Source organism: Bos mutus, chromosome 15, assembly GCF_027580195.1.
Source record: "Bos mutus isolate GX-2022 chromosome 15, NWIPB_WYAK_1.1, whole genome shotgun sequence".
NCBI lineage: Eukaryota > Metazoa > Chordata > Mammalia > Artiodactyla > Bovidae > Bos > Bos mutus.
In genome coordinates this window covers 52,034,456-52,054,067 of record NC_091631.1, presented here as the reverse complement: position 1 = coordinate 52,054,067, position 19,612 = coordinate 52,034,456, and the positions used below count along the sequence as shown (strand labels likewise).

The 19,612-nt window shown below is 43.1% G+C and overlaps 1 protein-coding gene across 1 annotated transcript in view; it reads left to right on the top strand.

The window, feature by feature from the left end:
- Window positions 1-17,996: 17,996 nt before the first annotated feature.
- PAFAH1B2 (platelet activating factor acetylhydrolase 1b catalytic subunit 2) overlaps window positions 17,997-19,612 on the top strand; it is a 28,553-nt gene continuing 26,937 nt past the window's right edge. The window contains exon 1 of the mRNA XM_070384160.1: window positions 17,997-18,151. The gene's annotated coding sequence lies outside the window, so the exon portion shown is untranslated. The remainder of the gene's footprint in view (window positions 18,152-19,612) is intronic.

The window sequence follows — 19,612 nt, the reverse complement described above, 5'->3', positions numbered from 1 at the left end:
GACCAGGGACTGAACCCGGGTCCCCTGCACTGGCAGGCGGATTCTTATCCACTCCGCTACCAGCGAAGTCCATGATCTTTTAATGATCTCTGCTTACACTTACCGTGGACTCCAAGGCCCTGCATTATCTGGCTCATGTGTACTTCGCCAGCCTCATTTTGGGAAGGAAGAAGGGGAGGGAGGGAAAAAGGGAGAAGTCAGAACGGAGGTCTGACTTTCAATGATATGGTCTGCGTCCTGTAACCACCTGCCTCCTATATTTGTAAGTTAAACTTTATCAGCTAATTAACCTCTGAGGTCAAATATTTCAGCAAATTGTTTTCCAGTGTGACATCTTGCTGAGAATCCAGTTCTTAACTACATAACACGATAACTTCTTCAAGAAGAAAGAGACCCTGGGCAGGTAGCACCGGAAAGAAAAGCAGAATGGGAAACTGCAGTCACTTCTGACTTGTTCTAACTGAGGAAAATGGGGAAGCTTTACAGAGGAAGAGCTGTTAGAACTCTGCAAAGCTTTAAGAAGTCATCGAATTTCCACAGGTCGAGGACTGTAAAAAGGACACGGAAGGCAGAGGACAGCCAGGGCAAAGACAAGGAAAACTGCCTGGGGAAAGTTAGGTAGATGGAGGTGTGGAGGTAATGAAGTGTGCCCTGGAGGGGTGGGAGATGAAGCTGGGGAGGCAGCTCAGGACCTGAAAGGGAGGAGGGAATTAGAGCCACAATAAGGAAACTGGACTTTAAGAGAAAAAGAGGGCGAGTCACTGCAGTGCAGAAACAGAATCAAGGAGCAGCGGGAGTTTTTGGTGGAGAGAAAGGGAAAGGACTACATCGTGGGCAAGTACCTGGCACCTGAGCGTGTGGGACTGAGGATGGGGAAAAGGGAAAGATGGCAAAGAAGGAGGAAGGTCTCTTCCTGGCCTGTGCTCAGACAAGGAAATTAAGAGACAGGGACCAAGGAGGAATTGATAACAGCACTGACCTATGTACACCACCCTGTGTGAAATAGACAGCTGGGAGAAGCTGCTGTAGAGTGCAGGGAGCTCAGCTCGGTGTTCTGTGATGGCCTATAGGGGTGGGATGGGGGTGGTGGAAGGGAGGCTCCAAAGGGAGGGGATGTATATATGCATATAGCTGATTCACTCAGAGAAGGCAATGGCACCCCACTCCAGTACTCTTGCCTGGAAAATCCCATGGACAGAGGAGCCTGGTAGGCTGCAGTCCATGGGGTCGCTAAGAGTCAGACACGACTGAGCGACTTCATTTTCACTTTTCACTTTCATGCATTGGAGAAGGAAATGGAAACCCACTCCAGTCTTCTTGCCTGGAGAATTCCAGGGACGGGGAATCCTGGTGGGCTGCCGTCCATGGGGTCGCACAGAGTCGGACACGACTGAAGCGACTTAGCAGCAGCAGCTGATTCACTTTGTTATACAGCAGAAACTAACACAACATTGTAAAGCTATTATATTCCCATAAAAAAGAAAAAAAAAAGAGTAAGGGACCAGAGACAGATGTTAAACAATGGTGATAATGTTGGATGAACTCTAAAGAGCATAATCTGAACAGGGAATTATATTTAATATCTTGTGATAAACCATAATAGAAAAGCATAAGAAAAAGAATGTATGTATGTATAACTGAATCACTGCTGTACAGCAGAACTGTAACACAACATTGTTAATCAACTATACTTCAATAAAACAAAACATTTTTAAAAAGAGTGTAGTTTGAACTTGGAATCAAGAGACCTTAATGAAAAAAGTTAGGGTGGGAGGGATCCCAGAGACCTTCAATAAGGACAGAGGTAAGAGGGCAGGCTTCCCTGGTAGCTCAGACAGTAAAGAATCTGCCTCCAATGCAGGAGACCAGGGTTCGATCCCTGCGTCGGGAAGAGCCCATGGAGAAGGGAATGGCAACCCATTGCAGTATTCTTGCCAGCCTTGCCAGGCAGACTATGGGATCGCAAAAAGGCAGACATGACTGAGCCACACACACACACACACACACACACACACACGACAGCAGATTGAAGTTCCCAAAGGGCAGAAATTTCTGTATCCCAAACTGATAGAAAGTGACCACGTGGGAATACTAGGTTAGTATGGTAAAAGAATGAATGGATGCAAATAAATGGATCATTGGCTTTGTTTCAACCTAGAAGTTCTCCAGCAGTGAGATAATACAAAGCTCCAACCTTGGTCCTGTGCTGTTTTGTTCTCTTGGCTGAAGAAATACAAAGTATGCTTACCAAAGAGCTGTCAATAATTAGGGCTAGGGAGAAAAACGCTGGCCTTAGAAGAAGTAAGTTCCCTGTTAAGTGATTACTTAAATCAGAATTTAAGGGACTTCCCTGGCTGTCAAGTGGTTAACACTTTGACTTCCAATGCAGGAGGTATGGGTTTGATCCCTGGTGGGAGAGCTAAGATCCCACATGCCTCCCAGTCAAAAAACCAAAATATAAAACAGAAGAAATATTGTAATAAATTCAGTAAGACTTTTAAAATGATCCACATCAAAAAAAATTCTAAAAAAAAAATTTGAGTAAATATCTATAAGTTGTGCTATTTAATACAAAAAGATTTCTACAGACTTCTCACCTGAGACGCCTTCTAACTTCAAGTTCCCCAATAATGGTTATGTTACTCCTTATACTTAAGCACCTAAAAAGGTTCTCTATTGCCTTTCTAAGTACACTTTCCTCTTTGCAAGGCCCTGCTTACTTTGATCTTACTCTCTCTTTTTTTCCCCAGCACTTTTGAAAAGCTTTTCTCATTGCACACAGAGGCCATGACTGCTCTACTTCAGTGGTTTGAAGTTTAAATAACCTAAGAGCTGGATTTATAAGGAAATGGCTCTGAATTCCAGATCCACCACTTGCTGTGGGGTCTGTGGTAAGTTACTTGACTTGTTTCAGCTTTAATTTTATTGTAAAGTGAGGATGATGATGTGTTTTTTGAGGACTGTGCATATGTGCGTGGGTGCTCAGCCACTTCAGTTGTGTCCAACTCTCTGCAACCCCATGTACTGTAGCCCTCCAGGCTCCTCTGTCCATGGGATTCTCCAGGCAAGAATACTGGAGTAGCTTGCCATGCCCTCCTCCAGGGGATCTTCCTGACCCAGGGACTGAACCCACATCTCTAACATCTTCTGCATTGGCAGATGGGTTCTTTTACCACTGAGCCACCTGGGAAGCCCTTTTTGAGGATTAAAAATATCATATAAAAGTTCCCAGGGCTGCACCTGATACTTAGGCCCATTACCTTTCTTCCACATGAATCTTATCCCCTTCTGTCAGGACCATACTAATTGCTTTTGAACTGTTTCATGCATTTTCATTTTCTCATTACCACTAGATTGTTGTAGAATCCTGGAGTCTACCAGCAGGGGCCAAAAAGCTAGACTTCCTGTACCTATGGCGTTTGTCTATAAAATGAGAGAGCTGGACCAAATAACCCTTTATCATCAATGCTGTCATTTCAATTTGCCTTTTGTATCCCTGAGGTGGCTAGCACAGTCTGACACATAAATGTTTGTCAATTGAATGACTAAAATCTCTTTGCTGTTACTTCTCTCTTTTCTGTATATAGTAGCCATAAACAATATAGTAGCATTAAGGTCAGTATAGCAGGATCAACCAGGGTAATGTATATGAAAGTAAGTTCAAAATGTGAAGTTGTAATTATTATATGTGCATGCATGCATGCTCAATGGCATCACTTCAGTCTATCCGACTCTTTGAGACCCAGTGGACTGTAGCCTGCCAGGCTACGTCTGTCCATTGGATTCTCCAGGCAAGAATCCTGGAGTGGGTTGCCATGCCCTTCTCCAGGGGATCTTCCCAACCCAGGAATCAAACTTGTGTCTCTTAAGTCTCCTGCATTGGCAGGCAGGTTCTTTACCACTAGTGCCACCTGGGAAGCCCAATTATTTTATATGTGTGTACATAAACTGTATATTTATGACATTATAATATATGTATTTACAAGCAGTATGCATACCGAGTGCTAAGTTGCTTCAGTTGTGGCCAACTCTGCGACGCTATGGACTATAGCCTGCCAGGCTCCTCTGTTCATGGGATTCTCCATGCAAGAATACTGAAGTGGGTTCCCATGCCCTCATCCAGGGCATCTTCCTGACCCAGGGATTGATACAATCAGCATATATAGTATATATAAAGTACCATCCATATATATTATATATAAACTACCACATATATATGTATATATATATACAGTATATATAAACTACCATCCATCTCTATGTTGTGGTAGTTGTAATATAGAAAGAATGGTGGTAATAGAATAGAATTTGAGGCAATTCTAATTTATTCACCAGTATAATAATGAGGCTGGACTTGTGCTTGTCCAGGGTGATTCTCTGACAGCAGAAAGGTCCCTTGTCATTGGGAAATTATTATTTATTAATTTTACAGTGCATTGTACAGAGTCCATGCTAGTCAATGTGTTAGTCAATGTGAAGAATATAAAGCTGATTTGGGCATGATCCCAATCTGGTGAGGGAGACAGCTAATATGAAGTTATCACCATAGTATTTAACCCTGAGAGATATTAAGCAGGGGAGGTTTTGCTCCTGCTGCCTCTTCTGCTTCAAGCCTTTAATCTGGCTATCCCCTTACCTCTCTCCTCTACCCTTTCTGCTTTATACCTGGAAACTCTTATTTATTCTTTAAGACAGTTGAGGTACAGAATGCTTCTACCCCAACGCACACCTTACAATCACGTTACTAAAGGCCTGTATATAGCACTTCCTTTTACCTTGTACATCATGTGCAGCAATTAAAAAAAGTGTAAGGCATATTGAAAAGCAAAACAATCCACAATTTGAAGAGACAGTGCAAGCACCAGAAACAGATATCTAACCAGAGTTGTTAGAATGATCATACCAGGAATTCAGAACAACTGTGATTAATATGCTAAGGGCTCGAAGGGATAAAGTAGACATCATGCAAGAATGGATGGGTGATGTAAGAAAAGAGATGAAAATTCTAAGAAAGAATCAAAAATAAATGCTAGAGATCAAAAGCACTGTAACAGGAATGAAGAATGTCTTTTGTGGTGCTTTAGTAGACTGGTCATGACTCTCTGAGTTTGGGGATATGTCAATAGAAACTTCCAAAACCAAAGAGCAAAGGGAATAAAGACTGAAAAGAATAGAATAGAATATCCAAGGATTGTGAGACAACTACAAGAGATGTAAGATGTGCAAAATAGAAATACAAAAAGAGAAGACAAAGAGAAAGGAACAAGAGAAATTTTGAAACAATAATGACCGGGAATTTCTCCAAATTAAGGTCAGACACAAAATCATAGATCCAATAAGATGAGAGAACAACAAGAAGAATAAATGTAAAAAACCCCTAGGTATACCACTTTAAAACTATAGAAAACCAAAAACAAAGAAAAATACAAAAGAATAAAACTTCTGGAAAATAACAGATGAAAATACCTTGGGTATGCCAAAGACACAGCACCAAAGTCACAGTCCATGAAGGAAATAATTGATAAACTGGACTCCATTAAAAATAAAAAAACTTTTGTACCCAAAAGATAATATCAAGAGAATAAAAAGACGAGGCAGTAAATATTTGCAAAAGACCCACCTGATAAAGGACTATTATCCTAAATATACAAAGAACTCTTAACTCAATAAGAAAACAGCCTCATTTTTAAAATGGGCCAAAGAGTTTCATAGACTCCTTACCAAAGAAAATACACAGATGGCAAATATGCATATGAAAAATGCTCCACATCATACGTCACTGCTGCTGCTGCTGCTAAGTCGCTTCAGTCGTGTCCGACTCTGTGCGACCCCATAGACGGCAGCCCACCAGGCTCTGCCGACCCTGGGATTCTCCAGGCAAGAACACTGGAGTGGGCTGCCATTTCCTTCTCCAATGTATGAAAGTGAAAAGTGAAAGTGAAGTTGCTCAGTCTTGTCCGACTCTTAGCAACCCCATGGACTGCAGCCCACCAGGCTCCTCTGTCCATGGAATTTTCCAGGCAAGTGTATCACTAGGGTATTGCAAATAAAACAAAAATGAGATATCATTACACATCTATTAGAATAGTCAAAATCCAGCAAGTGCTGATAAGGATGTGCCATAGGCTGGTGGGAATGCTAAATGGTTTAGCCACTTTGGAATATAGTTTGGTGTTTTCTTGCAAAAGTAAGCATACTTTTACTGTTATCATATAATCCAGCAATCAAGCTTCTTGATATTTACCCAAATGAGTTGAAAACTTTGGTCCACATGAAAACCTGCACTTATATTTAAGACAACTTCATTCATAACTGCCAGAACTTGGAAGCACCAAGATATTCTTTAACAGGTGAATGGTATATCCATTGAGTAGAATATTGCTTAGCACTGAAAAGCAATAATCTACCAAGCTACAAAAACACACGGACGAATCTTGAATGCATGTTACTAAGTAAAAGAAGCTAATCTGAAAAGACTATATACTGTATGATTCCAACCACATGACATTTGGAGAAGGCAAAATTATGACAGCATTAAGAAAAATCAGTGATTGCCAGGGTTTGGAGAGAGAAGGGGAGGGAGGAATAGGTGGAACACAGTGAATTTTTAGGGCAGTGAAAATATTGTGTAATATAATAATGATGGATACAAATCATTATACATTTTTCCAAACCCACAGAATGTACAATGCTAAGAGTAAACCCTAATAAAAGTAATTATGGGTAATTATGATGTGTCAATGTAGGTTCATCAATTATAACAAAGATGCCATTCTGTTACAATAGGGATGAGGCTGTCCATGTGGGTGGGCAAGAGGGGTATGGGAAATCTCTGTACCTTCTTCTCATGTTGCTGGGCACATACAACTGCTCTTTAAAAGTTGTTTTTTTTTTTCAAAGATTCAGATGAGGCATCATTTTCTCCTAGAGACCCTATCTAATCAGCCCACCTCCTCCTTTCATTTCTTAGGCCATGAAATGCTCTCCTCTATTGTTGTATATTTTATCAGAATAAATATGGTCCTGTGTCCATATCTATCACTAGATAGCGAGTTCCTTGAGGAGAGAAATGTTACCTTACTCATCTTTTCTCCCCATCAATTAGCAGAACACCTGGCTCATAGTAAGAATTAAATAAATTAAATAAACTGAAATGAAATAAACAAACAGAAATGAAAAGAAACTCAATGGGACTAAGATCACTTTGTCAATTACTTATTTAGACATTGCCTTTAGGAATACTCAGCTTTTTAAGGTATACAAGAAGATGCAAGAAATTGTCTGCCGAAACTAATGTGGACAATGTCAAGTTACCTCCTGAGTTCCAACTTCCCACTGCATAGCAGCCTGTTAGGATTCTGGTTGCTGATTCCTATTCTTGACTGGGTCCAGCATCTGCTCTCCTCTGGTTTCATGGTTTTCTTTGTTGAGACCTGAAAATTATCCTTGACTATTCATCTATATTTATTTTCTATAAGGCTATTTTCTTGGGACCCAAAATCACTATGTACAGTGACTGCAGCCATGAAATTAAAAGACACTTGCTCCTTGGAAGAAAAGCTATGACAAACTAGACAGAGACATTACTTTGCTGACAAAGGTCCATATAGTCAAAGCTGTGGTTTTTCCAGTTGTCATGTATGGATGTGAGAGTTGGACCAGAAAGAAGGCTGAGCATTGAAGAATTGATGCTTTCAAACTGTGGCGCTGGAGGAGACTCTTCAGAGTCTCTCGGACAGTAAGGAGATCAAACCAGTCAATCCTAAATGAAATCAACCCCGAATATTCATTGGAAGCACTCATGCTCTGGGAGACAGTAAAGGACAGGAAGCCTGACATGCTGCAGTTCACTGGGTTGCAAAGAGTTGGACACAACTAAGCAGCTGAACAACAACAGTCTTCAAAGTTGGTGAGCAATGAAAGCAAAGCCCGTAGCCAGTGAGTTAGCTATCTAGATGGGTGTGTATTTAGGCCTAGCACTGAGGCTCTTAACTCCTCAAGCACATTGTTACACTTATTATAGACATCAAGTTGATTGTTTAAATTTTTTGGGTACATTTAGTCAGAAATTAAACACTTTACTGTGGGGTTCCCCAAAATGGGGTGTTTGCTACAAACTCAAGAAAAATGTTCTTATGAATGTGAAGAATATATATATGTATACTTAAGGATACGTTTATTAAATATATAGACCTTTCCAATGAAAGTTCCAAAGTATTGCTTAAAGATGATCGAAAATGATGGCAGTGGGACTTCCCTAGTAGTCCAGGAGTTAAGACTGCACTTCCACAGCTCATGCAGCTCAATAGCAAAGAAACAAACAACATGATCACGAAGTGGGCAGAAGACTTAAACGGGTCTTCTTTCGCCAAAGAAGACATACAGATGGCCAAGAAACACAGGGAAAGATCTTCAACATTACTCATCATTAGAGAAATGCAAATCAAAACTACAGTGAGGTATCACCTCACATGGTCAGGGTGGCCATCATCAAAAAATCCACAAACAATAAATGCTGGCGAAAAGGGAACCCTCTTGCACTGTTGGTGGGAATGTAAATTGACATAGTCACTACGAAGAACAGTATGGAGATTTCTTAAAAAACTAGGAATAAAACTACCATATGACTCAGCAATCCCACTACTGGGCATATACCCTGAGAAAACCAGAATTCAAAAAGACACACGTACGCTAATGTTCATTGCAGCACTATTTACAATAGTCAGGACTGGAAGCAACCTAGATGCCCACCAACAGATGAATGGATAAAAATGTGGTAAATATATACAATGGAATATTAGCCCTAAAAAGGAATGCATTTGAGTCAGTTAAACTGAGGTCGATGAACCTAAAGTCTATTGTACAGAGTGAAGTAAGTCAGAAAAACAAGTCTCGCATATTAACAACCTAATATATGGAATCTAGAAAAATGGTACTGATGAATCTATTTGCAGGGCAGGAATAGAAACATAAAGAACAGACACAACTGGGGAAGGAGAGGGTGAGACGCATTGAGAGAGTAGCATTGAAACATATACATTACCACACGTGAAACAGCTAGCTAGTGGGAAGTTATTGCATGACACAGGGAGCTCAGGCCCCACAGGGAGCTACGCTGCTCTGTGGACAGCCTAGAGGAGTGGTTGGGAAGGGTAAGAGGGAGGTTCAAGAGGAAGGGGATATATGTATACTTATGACTGATTCACATTGTTGTACAGCAGAAACTAGCAAAACATTATAAAGCAATTATCCTCCGATTAAAAAAAAGAAAAAAAAGACTCTGTGCTTCCACTTCAGGGGCACAGGCTCAGTCCCTGGTTGGGGAACTAAGATCACGCATACCACATGGCAAGGCCAAAAAAGATAAAATAAAATAATGGGACAATAAACAGTATTCATGAATCAGAAGACTCAATGTTGTTGCCATTTCTCCCTAAACATGTATGCAATGCATCTTAATCAAAATTATAAAAAGCTTTTTGAGGAAATCAAGAGCTTCATCCTAAAATTTATATGGAGGGAATTCTCTGGTGGTCCAGTGGTTAGGACTTGTGTGTTTTCACTACCAGGGCCTGGATTCAGGCCTGATCTGGGAACTAATATCCTGCAAGCCATGAGGCAGAGCCAATAAATAAATAAATACAATTTATATGGAAATGCAAATTATCTAGGTTTTCAAAACAATTTTGAAAAAGAAGATAGCTAGAAGACTTACACTGACTGATTTTAAGAGTTACTATATAGTTAGAGTAATTAAGATAGTCTGGTATTGCTGTAAAGATAGACATAAAGATAAATGGAAAAGTATATAAGTCTGAAATTGAATCAACTGTATTTAAATCTCATGGGTGGAGGAGCCTGGTAGGCTGCAGTCCATGGGGTCGCGAAGAGTCGGACATGACTGAGCGACTTCCCTTTCAGTTTTCACTTTCATGCATTGGAGAAGGAAATGGCAACCCACTCGAGTGTTCTTGCCTGGAGAATCCCAGGGACAGGGGAGCCTGCTGGGCTGCCGTCTATGGGGTCGCACAGGGTCAGACACGACTGAAGTGACTTAGCAGCAGCAGCAGCAGTATTTAAATAAAGTGGCCACGGTAATTCAATGGAAAAAAGAAAAACCTCTTGAACAAATAGTGCTGGGAAAATTGGATATCCATATGCAAAAAACTTGACTTTACTTCATACAACACACAAAAATTACCTTAAATAGGATTACTAATTGAAATGTAAAACTTAAAGCTATAAAACTTTAAAAACATAGGAGAAACTCTATTGTAATTAATAGTAGATAAAGATTTCTTAAAAAGAACTCAAAAATCACACACCATAAATGAAAGAATGATAAACTGTACCTTACCAAAGTTAGCCTGTCTAAGGAAATGGCAACCCACTCCAGTATTCTTGCCTGGAGAATCCCACGGACAAAGAAGCCTGGTGGGCTACAGTCCATGGGGTCACAGAGTCGGACACGACTGAGCGACTAACACAACTAACACACATACAAAAGTTAAAAAATGCCTGTTCTTTGAAAGATACTGTTAAGAAAATGAAAACACAAGCCACAGATTGGGGGAAAAATGTTCCAAGTATATATATTGACAAAGGACTTTTATTATAAATATAAAAGAACTTTTACAACTCAGTAATAAGAAGACAGTCTAATATTTCTCTAAAAAGAATTGAACAGGCACTTTGAAAAAGAAGATATATAAATGGCCTAAAAGAATATGAAAAGATGCTTAATATCATCAGTTCAGTTCAGTTCAGTCGCTCAGTCGCGTCTGACTCTTTGCAACCCCATGAATCTCAGCATGCCAGGCCTCCCTGTCCATCACCAACTCCCGGAGTTCACTCAGACTCACGTCCATCGAGTCAGTGATGCCATCCAGCCATCTCATCCTCTGTCATCCCCTTCTCCTCCTGCCCCCAATCCCTCCCAACATCAGAGTCTTTTCCAGTGAGTCAACTCTTCATGAGGTGGCCAAAGTACTGGAGTTTCAGCTTTAGCATCATTCCCTCCAAAGAAATTCCAGGGCTGATCTCCTTCAGAATGGACTGGTTGGATCTCTTTGCAGTCCAAGGGACTCTCAAGAGTCTTCAACACCACAGTTCAAAAGCATCAATTCTTCAGCACTCAGCCTTCTCCACAGTCCAACTCTCACATCCATACATGACCACTGGAAAAACCATAGCCTTGACTAGACGGACTTTTGTTGGCAAAGTAATGTCTCTGCTTTTGAATATGCTATCTAGGTTGGACATAACTTTCCTTCCAAGGAGTAAGCGTCTTTTAATTTCATGGTTGCAGTCACCATCTGCAGTGATTTTGGAGCCCCAAAAAATAAAGTCTGACACTGTTTCCACTGTTTCCCCATCTATTTCCCATGAAGTGATGGGAACGGATGCCATGATCTTCGTTTTCTGAATGTTGAGCTTTAAGCCAACTTTTTCACTCTCCACTTTCACTTTCATCAAGAGGCCTTTTAGATCCTCTTCACTTTCTGCCATAAGAGTGGTGTCATCTGCATATCTGAGGTTATTGATATTTCTCCCGGCAAGCTTGATTCCAGCTTGTGCTTCTTCCAGTCCAGCATTTCTCATGATGTACTCTGCATAGAAGTTAAATAAACAGGGTGACAATACACAGCCTTGACGTACTCCTTTTCCTATTTGGAACCAGTCTGTTGTTCCATGTCCAGTTCTAACTGTTGCTTCCTGACCTGCATGCCGATTTCTCAAGAGGCAGGTCAGGTGGTCTGGTATTCCCATCTCTTTCAGAATTTTCCACAGTTTATTGTGATCCACACAGTCAAAGGCTTTGGCATAGTCAATAAAGCAGAAATAGATGTTTTTCTGGAACTCTCTTGCTTTTTCCATGATCCAGCAGATGTTGGCAATTTGATCTCTGGTTCCTCTGCCTTTTCTAAAACCAGCTTGAACATCAGGAAGTTCACGGTTCACGTATTGCTGAAGCCTGGCTTGGAGAATTTTGAGCATTACTTTATTAGCATGTGAGATGAGTGCAATTGTGCGGTACTTTGAGCATTCTTTGGCATTGCCTTTCTTTGGGATTGGAATGAAAACTGACCTTCATCAGGGAAATGAAAATTGAAACCACCATGAGATATCATTACAGAACAACTAGAATGGCTAGGTGGCTCAGCTGGTAAAGAATCTGCCTGCAATGCGGGAGACCTGGGTTTGATCCCTTGATTGGAAAGATCTCCTGGAGAAAGGAAAGGCTACTCACTCCAGTATTCTGGACTGGAGAATTCCATGGACTACAGTCCATGGGATCACAAAGAGTCAGACATGACTGAGCAACTTTCACCAATTCTTTAACTGATAATAGTATGCATTGTCAAGGATTTGGAGCAACTGGAACCCTCACACTGCTGATGGGGTGTAAAATGATCAACGCCTTTGGAAAACAGATGGGCTGTTTATTATAATGCTAAACATACACCTAGATCCAAGAGACCCAAGAAAGGAAAACACATGTCCATGCAAAGATTTATGACATGAACTTTTATCTTCATTTTATTTATAACAAGCAAAACCAGAAACAACCCAAATGTTCATTAACTATTGACTGGATAAACAAACTGTAAAATATACATCAACAGAATATTACCAGAAAATAAAAAGGAGTGAATTTCTGATACAGGACGTGAATGAATCTTAATGTATCATGTCAAACAGAAGAAGCCAGAAACAAAGGTTGATACTATTTATTGAAATTGAAGAAAGAACAAAACTAAAGTGACAGAAAGCAGATCAATGTTTGGTTATGTCAAAATGACTCAGGAGCCAACTGAAATAAGATCACTTGGGAACAATCTGGTTATCAATCAGTGTAATGATTGTAATGAATGAAACATCAAATGTGTTTCAGTTTGTGCATTTATAATGATTTTAAACGATATACACACACAATGTTAAAAAATAGATAAAAATATGACTAACAACTTTCAGTTGGGAAGACAAAAATGCTGTTATAATATGTTATTTCTAACAATATCTTGACTTAATCACAAAGATCTTAAAACTGAGAAATAAAATATATATTGACATTATGGCTACCGATGGAAAGAAATTGAGACGAATGTGTTAATGAAAACCTGTCAATTTGTGAGAATTGGAGTAAAATTTGTTTTCTGTTAAAATATTTCTTAATGTTGTTTTAACAATAAATATAACTTTGAAACTTTTCTGTAAACCATCTGACCTTGCTTTCTACCCACAGAAATTTCCTGGATTCACACTGCGTGTCCATTCTCAGACCACATAGCTTTCCTTCTTTCCTTTCATATCTGAAATGCCAGGGTCCCCAAAAGTCTCCCAGTTTAATGACTGTAAGTGGTGAAATGTCAAGTAGTCTCCTAAATTCAGGCCACTTGGGTGGTATTTTGACACATCTCATTCTCAAAGTCCTAGGCAGTCCCCTGATGGCTCAGTGGTAAAGAATCCACCTGCCGATGCAGGAGATGCAAGTCCAATGCCTGGGTAGGGAAGATCCCCTGGAGAAGGAAATGCAGGATTCTTGCCTAGGAAATCCCATGGGCAGAGGACGTGACAGGCTACAGTCCATGGGGGTCTCAAAAGAGCCACGCGTGAGTTAGCAACTAAACAGCACCAGTCAGTCCACAGACCTTTTGTCAGGGTTTCTACATTCTCTTCCTTTGGGTTGGCATTCAGTTGTGGGAAACCAGACTAAAGAATCCAGGTAGAATCATTAAACCTATCATCATTAATGGAAAAACAACTTGAAGGGCAAGCTCTCCTGGTAGCTTTCAATTTGTTTCATAGTCGAAAACAGCTATTTTTACCTATCACCAATTGTATGGTGATACGGAAAACTATGGAAAACACAGATCCTGAATGGGGCCCAGGGGAAGGGGAGGCTGTGTGTGGGAAGTGAGAAGTGAGATAGGGTTGCATACCCCAGAGTTACGTTCCTTCAGGGAACTGAGGGGACAGTGGAGGCTTAGAGCCAAAAAGAATTTTGCAATGACCTAGTCCATCCTTAGGAGAAGGCAACGGCACCCCACTCCAGTACTCTTGCCTGGAAAATCCCATGGACGGAGGAGCCTGGTAGGCTGCAGTCCATGCAGTCTCTAGGAGTCGGACACGACTGAGGGACTTCCCTTTCACTTTCCACTTTCATGCATTGGAGAAGGAAATGGCATCCCACTCCAGTGTTCTTGCCTGGACAATCCCAGGGACGGCAGAGCCTGGTGGGCTGCCGTCTATGGGGTTTCACAGAGTCGGACACGACTGACATGACTTAGCAGTAGCAGTAGTCCATCCTTCTCATCTTACAGACTAAGAAACAAAGGTTCAAGAGAGTAAAGTGAGCAGTAACCTTCAGACAAGAATCCAGGGTATTCTGAAGCTTAATTTATGGTCCTTGTCATGCTACCACCTGCATTTTTTAAATGCATTATTTAGAAAGCCAAAACAGACCTATTAGGAGACAACCTCTTCATGAATTTCAGGGTTTGGTGACATTGAGATTTTTGCCTTATTAAACACTAAAAAGAAGGTCAGTTTTCATTCCAATCCCAAAGAAAGGCAATGCCAAAGAATGCTCAAACTATCACACAATTGCACTCATCTCACACGCTAGTAAAGTAATGCTCAAAATTCTCCAAGCCAGGCTTCAGCAATACGTGAACCGTGAACTTCCTGATGTTCAAGCTGGTTTTAGAAAAGGCAGAGGAACCAGAGATCAAATTGCCAACATCTGCTAGATCATGGAAAAAGCAAGAGAGTTCCAGAAAAACATCTATTTCTGCTTTATTGACTATGCCAAAGCCTTTGACTGTGTGGATCACAATAAACTGTGGAAAATTCTGAAAGAGATGGGAATACCAGACCACCTGACCTGCCTCTTGAGAAATCGGCATGCAGGTCAGGAAGCAACAGTTAGAACTGGACATGGAACAACAGACTGGTTCCAAATAGGAAAAGGAGTACGTCAAGGCTGTGTATTGTCACCCTGCTTATTTAACTTCTATGCAGAGTACATCATGAGAAACGCTGGACTGGAAGAAGCACAAGCTGGAATCAAGCTTGCCGGGAGAAATATCAATAACCTCAGATATGCAGATGACACCACCCTTATGGCAGAAAGTGAAGAGGATCTAAAAGGCCTCTTGATGAAAGTGAAAGTGGAGAGTGAAAAAGTTGGCTTAAAGCTCAACATTCAGAAAACGAAGATCATGGCATCCGTTCCCATCACTTCATGGGAAATAGATGGGGAAACAGTGGAAACAGTGTCAGACTTTATTTTTCTGGGCTCCAAAATCACTGCAGATGGTGACTGCAACCATGAAATTAAAAGACGCTTACTCCTTGGAAGGAAAGTTATGTCCAACCTAGATAGCATGTTCAAAAGCAGAGACATTACTTTGCCAACAAAGATCTGTCTAGTCAAGGCTATGGTTTTTCCAGTGGTCATGTATGGATGTGAGAGTTGGACTGTGAAGAAGGCTGAGTGCTGAAGAATTGATGCTTTTGAACTGTGGTGTTGGAGAAGACTCTTGGGAGTCCCTTGGACTGCAAGGAGATCCAACCAGTCCATTCTGAAGGAGATCAGTCCTGGGATTTCTTTGGAGAGAATGATGCTAAAGCTGAAACTCCAGTACTTTGGCCACCTCATGCGAAGAGTTGACTCATTGGAAAAGACTCTGATGTTGGGAGGGATTGGGGGCAGGAGGAGAAGGGGATGACAGAGGATGAGATGGCTGGATGGCATCACTGACTCGATGGACGTGAGTCTGAGTGAACTCCGGGAGTTGGTGATGGACAGGGAGGCCTGGCGTGCTGCCATTCATGGGGTCGCACAGAGTCGGATGCGACTGAGCGACTGAACTGAACTGAACTGAAACACTAAAAACTGCCTGAGCCATGTGTGTATGCTAAGTGGCTTCAGTTGTGTTCAACTCTTTGCAACTCCATTAACTGTAGCTGGCCAGGCTCCCCTGTTCATGGGACTCTCCAGGCCAAGTGTATTCGACTGGGTTGCCATGCCCTCTTCCAACAGATCTTCCTGACCCAGTAATCCAACCTGCATCTCTTATGTCTTCTGCATTGCCACGCAGGTTCTTTACTACTAGTGACAGATGGGAAGCCTGTCTGAGCCATAGAGGTCTTCAAATATTTGCAGAGGCTAGTTTAACTAGTGTTCCCTGGGGGCACACTTCCCTTGTTTGTATTTCTTAATTAAAAAGTTGAAAACAAGAAAATACACAGATAGGTCATAGCTATCACATAGGCACAAATTCAACCCTTGATCATTTATTCCTGGTTGAGCAACATTTAATAAGTATCTGCTATTCATTGGGCATCATGCCAGGTACTGGGAATCCACAGTCTCTGCTCCCTCGGAGCTTAGAATATAGCAGGGGAGACAGTATATTAAAGTAGTAATTACATTATAATGTGTTGAGTGTTAAAACTGAGGAAATTCAGGATTCCATGGATTTATCCCTGGAGAATAATTCAAGCTCTGTCTTCAGTTATCAATACATTTCCAGATTGCTTTTTATACCATTGTCAGATTGGTATACCCCTCTCCCTTGGTTCTTGTCTTCGCATAGCAAAGATTTGCAATGACCAGCCACCTATAGCTCAAACAGATCAGATTTTATTAAGCAGGCAGTATTCTTAAGAAACTAGCTACAGCTGTTACAGCTCAAGTGGGAAACGAGCAGTAAGCTCCCAAGACCCAAGAGAGGGCAGACCCTGAAGAAGCCCCATTCCTCTTGGCTTCCCTTTTTATGCTTTCTGTCTCCTCTTCCTGGAGCCTGACTGGTCACGCCCAGGACAGGAGGTTCTGGCTCTGGTCCTCCACTTCCCCTTTTGTGGACTTAACCCCAACCCCCCACCACAGCCGACCCAGTGGTCTGCCATCTTGGGCTCCTTTTTCTATCCTACCTGACACCATCATTTGAGTTCCCCAAACACAAATTCTTTTCAATAAAACATTTAAATCAACAATTTACCTACTGGTGTGCTATATATTGTGTGAACATTTGCAAGAGAATTCTAAGGTAAGTTAGTATTTTATAGGAGGACAAATTATTTTGGATTCTATATGCCTGATAAATCACTTGACAGCACAGGTCATCTGAAAAATAATTTGATACACCTTGAAACTTTAGGCTTCCAGATTTTCACAGCAATCCTTAACGGGTTTTGTCTGCAAAAACAAGCCCCCTGATCATTTTCAGAGCTCTGGAAGGCTCTAGCAATTCAGACAAGGGTCTGAATTGACCCCATTCATTTTTAAAGGGTCAGCTCTGGATGTTGCTCAACCAAACGTTTTGCTAACTATAGCCTGCGTTCATCTTTTGCCCCACCTCTTTGCTGTTACAGATCCTGCATTTATATAGCATTTAGCACAGGTCTTTTCATATTGACTGTACGTGTGTGCGCGTGACGCGCGCGCACACACACAAACACACACGTCTTCCCCGAAACTGGATGGATCTCTAAAAGAAAAAGACTCCGGCTCTCCATACCCCTGCTATGGTATTAGTTTAAGAGGCGGTCATCCAAAATCCGTACATTCATCACAGAAACAGAAATTCCACCCATGAATGTGAGGCACTGCCTCATTAACCTCGGGGCCCTATTTCCCTCCCTCTGGCAGCAATCTGGTTTATTCCACGGGGTGGAGAAGGAAGCCAGGTTGGCGGGGTGGGAAGGGAATGGCGTCAGCGTGAGGTCACCACACATTGTCCTGAATGCCATCTCCACGCTGCGGTGATATGAACGCAGGATTGAGGGATGCAGCGGAAGGAAAGATAGAGGCCCAAGTCGCGCAGACTACATGCAAAACAAGGGCAGGGCAGAGAATAAAGCAGAGAACTCGGAAGGGCCCCGCAGGACACCTGGGGGGTAGTACCAAGCGCCCGCAGAAAGGGAGAGCAAGCAGAAGCAAGCAAAGGCCGGGCAGGATAGGGCGGGACTTCCGGAAGCCATTTGCCTGAGTGGCAGGGGAACCGGAAGTGGGGGCGCTGCAGCGGGTGCTGGGGCCGGAGGAGGGACGCGCCGGAGCGGGGCCGCCGGGACTGAGCGAGCGACAGACGCGCCACCCGCCGACGCCGCAGCCGCTGGGGGCCCGCACGGACCCTGTGCCTGAGTGAGTGCATCTCGAGGCGCGGGAAACGGGCGGCTGAGAGGCGGGGGTCGGAAAGGGCTGCGGTTTGTTATTGTGCGAGGCCCCGACCTCGCGTCCCCTCCCCCACCCGGCCCCTCCCCCCGCGCCTCCCCCTCCGCCCGCGACCCTCGGGGGGCCCTCGCACGCACGCGCAGTCTCGGCGGGCCCGGCGGCGGTTCGCCCGCACAGGCCACCGGGCCTCCGGACCGCTCGCCGCGCTCCTCGGAGCCCTGCCCCAGCGCCCCACCCCCAGGCCTGCGGCTTCCTCGGCCGCCCCGCCTCCCCGCCGCTTCCCGCGGCCGATCCCGTGGCGGGGCGCGCCGCCCTGACCGGCCCCCCGGAGGAGGCCGCCCTGCGTCCTCCGCCGCTCCCCGGGCTCGCCGCCGCCTGCCCCGTTTCCAGCCACATTTCTGCCCCGGCGTCTCGGCCGCAGCCTTTCCCTCTGTCCCCGAGGTTGAATCTCTGACCCTTTTCTCCCCTTTCCTCTGTCTTGAGAGGCTCTTGGCGCGGACCCAGACCAGTTGCTCTTGCTTTTAGACGGACCACCTTTTTCCCCCAGACCTTTTTTTGAAAAATTTCAACTGTGCAGAAACTTACTCGTTGCCTCCTTTAATATATTCAAAAATAGACTGCCACGACTCAGAAGAGCTTATTTCTTAGAGGGCTGTCCAGTCCATTATCACCTCATTTTAAAGATGAGGCCCAGCGAGGCTGGTGATTTGCCCAAGGTCAACCAACTTAGGTAAACCTATTGATGGACAGGTTTTCTTAGATGCTTTTTATCTGGTCCGGGTCCATGTACCAGATCAGGATCTTCTGGCCTTCAGGTTTGTGATGTACCCGTGGCACAGTGACTCACTGTTTTGCTTTCCATGACTCCCAAGCCAGCGTTGCTTTTCATAATGTGTATACAAACATTTAGGAAACCAAACACATGAAGCTTCGGACTCTTTTTAGAGCTTACCCACGGAGAAAGGGAAGACCGCCCGGACCCACTATGAGCTCTCATTTCGTTCAGCCTTAAGTGAGGGGTATGATGGGGGAGGGGGGGTGATGTGGGGGAAGTGCTAAAGGTGTGGAGAGAACATGGGTATTGTCCCCCTAAGCATTCCAATATGCCTTGCCTAGGATATGCCTTGTGTCTTTAGATTCTTCTCCTGGGCACATTGTTCTGATATAAAGGTTGCCTCCTTGTGGGGCAGCAGGGAAGGAGTATGAAATCGTCTTGCTTTAATGTGTTGGCTTGGGCATTTGATAATAAATTATGGATGTGCTGAAACCCGGGGACCCATCCACCAGTCCACTGAGGCAGGGTACTCCGGATGAGGCCTGTCTTCTCCTTTAGAGAAAGCCTGCCAGCTCTCTCTGAAAATGAGGAGTCTTAGGTCAGAGTGGAAACATTCTAAATCTTTTTAATTCTTAGTGCGACTTTCCCTCTCCATC